The sequence below is a fragment of the Martes martes genome (assembly GCF_963455335.1).
Source record: "Martes martes genome assembly, chromosome: 3".
NCBI lineage: Eukaryota > Metazoa > Chordata > Mammalia > Carnivora > Mustelidae > Martes > Martes martes.
Genome location: NC_137890.1, coordinates 178,784,531 through 178,788,047, shown reverse-complemented (window position 1 = coordinate 178,788,047; position 3,517 = coordinate 178,784,531).

Genomic DNA, 3,517 nt, shown 5'->3' with positions numbered 1-3,517 from the left:
TCCAGCCCAGGAGCCAAACAGGAGAGCGAAGATGCCATCTGGGAACTGGGTCTTCCCACCATCAGCGGCTCCAGGCCCCAGCTGTTTGAGTCAACCTCCAGTACCCCAGCCATCCAGCTGGGGTTCTGGCCTGCCAGAGATGACTCAGTCCCGTCTCGGGCTGTGTCCTTTCTGTATCTTGAATCATCTCCTGAGTGTAATAAGACGGTTGCTGGTTTACACCATTACGTTTTGGGTTAGTTTCTTACACAGCAAAAACAGAACTAGAGCACTTCTCTTAGAATCTCTGTTTCGGTTAGTTGGGTAGATGACTACGTGACTAGAAGGTCCATTTCCCAGCTTCCTCTCTTGCAGGTGAATGTGGCTGCAATTCTTACCTATGATATTTGAGTGGAAGTGATGGAATTTCCGAGTCATGTCGATAAAATGTCTAGAGCTGGTTCCCTGCTTCCTCTCGCTCACGAACGTCTTGCTGGCTGAGACAGTGATATTTGGAGCAGCTCTCTAGGATACATAGATGTTCTGGATGGTGATCACGGATTGGATTCCCCAGGTAGCGGTCTCTGAGAAGAATGTAATGTACAGAACATTTATTAATGAGTTCCCTGGAGGTCGACACTGTAAGGGAGGGAAAGAAAGCAGGAATGGGCCGAGGGAAAGCTAATCTGCAATTGCAGCCCCCATGACAATCTCAGCCAACCCCACAGAGAGCTTTGGAGCTCAGACAGCCTTCCAGAGTTGTCCCCCAGTGGGTCTAGAAGGTCAGATCTTTATATTCCCACATGGATCCGTCATTGTATGCGGGTCATCCTGCCACATGCTTTTGCTGTTTAAGTTATCTATTATTATATAATAATAATTATATATTATTTTATATATTATATATAATATAATATTATGTATAACATAATTATATTATTATATATTATTTAACCTAGTGGCTAAAAACAACAAACATTTAGCATCTCAGTTTCTGTGTGTCAGGAATCTAGAAGTGTACGGGTTTGAGTCATCTCAACGGAACTGGGGTCAAAGGATTCAGCTCACTCACATGGTTGCTGGGAGGTAGTCCTCTTCCTCACCACCTGGTCCTTTTCCGAGGCTGCTTATGTGTCCTCACAACATCCCAGGTGGTGATCTGAGAGGGAGAGAATCAGAGAACGTCCAAGATGGAAGCCAGTCTTAAAAACCCAGCAGGGACATCCCTAATGATTACAAGTCAATCAGTAAGTCCAGCCCACACTCCAGGAGAGGGGATTACATAAGGGCATGAATCCCAGCGGGCAACCATCATGCAGGCCATCTTAGAGGCTGCCTATCACACATAACATACACAGAATTTTGTATCCTGCTATATTTCGTTTTCTTCAGCCTATATATTTTGGTTTGCTACATAGTCTTCATTTAAACAACGTGTTTAAAAGCAAAATATTCTTGCTGTAAAAACTCAAATGTTCAAATGATAGAGGTGTAAAATCCTTTTCTTTATCCTCACTTTAGTTGAACTACCCAGAGGTCACATTTTTTTTTTCTGCTGAACTACTTTTTACATATAGGTAAACATATATATAGGTACAGGTACGTATTATTGCAGCTTAATGTTTTTTTTTTAAAGATTTTATTTATTTATTTGACAGAGATCACAAGTAGGCAGAGAGGCAGGCAGAGAGAGAGAGAGGGGAGCAGGCTCCCTGCTGAGCAGAGAGCCCAATGCGGGACTCGATCCCAGGATCCTGAGATCATGACCTGAGCCAAAGGCAGCGGCTTAACCCACTGAGCCACCCAGGCGCCCAGCAGCTTAATGTTCTTAATGGGGGCGCCTGGGTGGCTCAGTTGGTTGGACATCTGCCTTTGGCTCAGGTCATGATCCCAGAGTCCTGGGATGGAGCCCTAGCAGGAGTCTGCTTCTTCCTCTCCCTCTCCTTCTGCCTGCCGCTTTCCTTGCTTGTGTTCTCTCACTCTCTAATAAATAAAATCTTTTTAAAAAATTAAAGTTCTTTTTAATTTTTTTTAAGAATTTATTTATTTGTTTGACAGCGATCACAAGTAGTCAGAGAGGCAGGCAGAGAGAGAGGGAGAAGCAGGCTCCCCACTGAGCAGAGAGCCCGACGCCGGGCTCGATCTCAGGATCCCGGGATCATGACCTGAGCCGAAGGCAGAGGCTTTAACCCACTGAGCCACCCAGGCGCCCCTAAAGTTCTTAATGTATCTTGCAGTTTCTTTCCGTAACAGCAAGTGGAGATCTAGCTCAGGCTTTTAACCATGTGTATATTTTATACCAAAAATATTTTATGTCCTCCATTGATGGACATTAAAATTTTTTTCATTTTATTTGATGACCAATGTGAATGTACATTCTACTCAAGTCTTTGCAAATTCCTGCTGGTAATCTTTGCGGTAAATTCCTGGAAGTGGAATTGTTTGGTCTAAGAAATGAGCTTTTAAAATTCTGATGGGGTGGCACCTGGCTGGCTCCGTCACTGCATCATGGGACTCTTGATCTCAGGATTGAGTTCGAGCCCCACGTTGGGTGTAGAGATTATTTAAAAATAAAATCTTTAAAAACGTTTTTGGGGCATGTGGGTGGCTCAGTTGGTTGAGAGGCCAACTCTTGATTTCAGCTCAGGTCATGATCTGGGGCTCCTGAGATTAAGCCCAGTGTTGGGTTCCGTGCTCTGCAGGGAGTATGCTTGAGGATTCTTTTTTTTTTTTTTTTTTTTTTTAGTATTTTTATTTATTCATTTATTTGACAGGCAGAGATCACAAGTAGGCAGAAAGGCAGGCAGAGAAGGGGAAGCAGGCTCCCTGCTGGGCAGAGGGCCTGATGCGGGGCTCGATCTCAGGACCCTGAGACCATGACCTGAGCCAAAGGCAGAGGCTTAACCCACTGAGCCACCCAGGTGCCCCTGCTTGAGGATTCTTTCTCTCCCTCTGCCTCTCCCCCTCACACTCTCTCTCGCCAAAGGAAAAAAAAAATCTTAAAAAAAAACCAAATAAGAATAAAGTTTTGAAGGATATCATACAGTGTATGAGCTTATCTGTTTCTCCAGATAATGGCTAACCCTGGGTATTACTAAGCATTAAAATTTTGTCAGGTTCAGTCATGGCCACCACTGTATTATGTATACCTGTATTCAAATGTTGACATTACTATAATTGATGTTTACAGATCTTTTACTACACTGTTAGCTTCTTGAGGACACAAACTGAAGTGCATTTCTCTTAGTATTATACTTGGCACGCAATACTCTGCAAATGTTTCATAAATCTCAAAGCTGAATTTAAGGCTTCGAGATGTCACTGAACCAGGAGTCAAGAGCTGGTTTAACCCAAAAAACCTGCCCCTAATTTTTCTCTAATTCTCTCTGGCTTCCATTCCAACTACAAAATGCACATGTAACACTAGATTTCTTGGGGAACCCGGCTACTTTAGTCGGTACAGTGTCTAGCTTTTTTTTTTTTTTAACATTTTATTTATTTATTTGAGAGAGAGAGAGAGAGAAAGACTGAGAAAGAG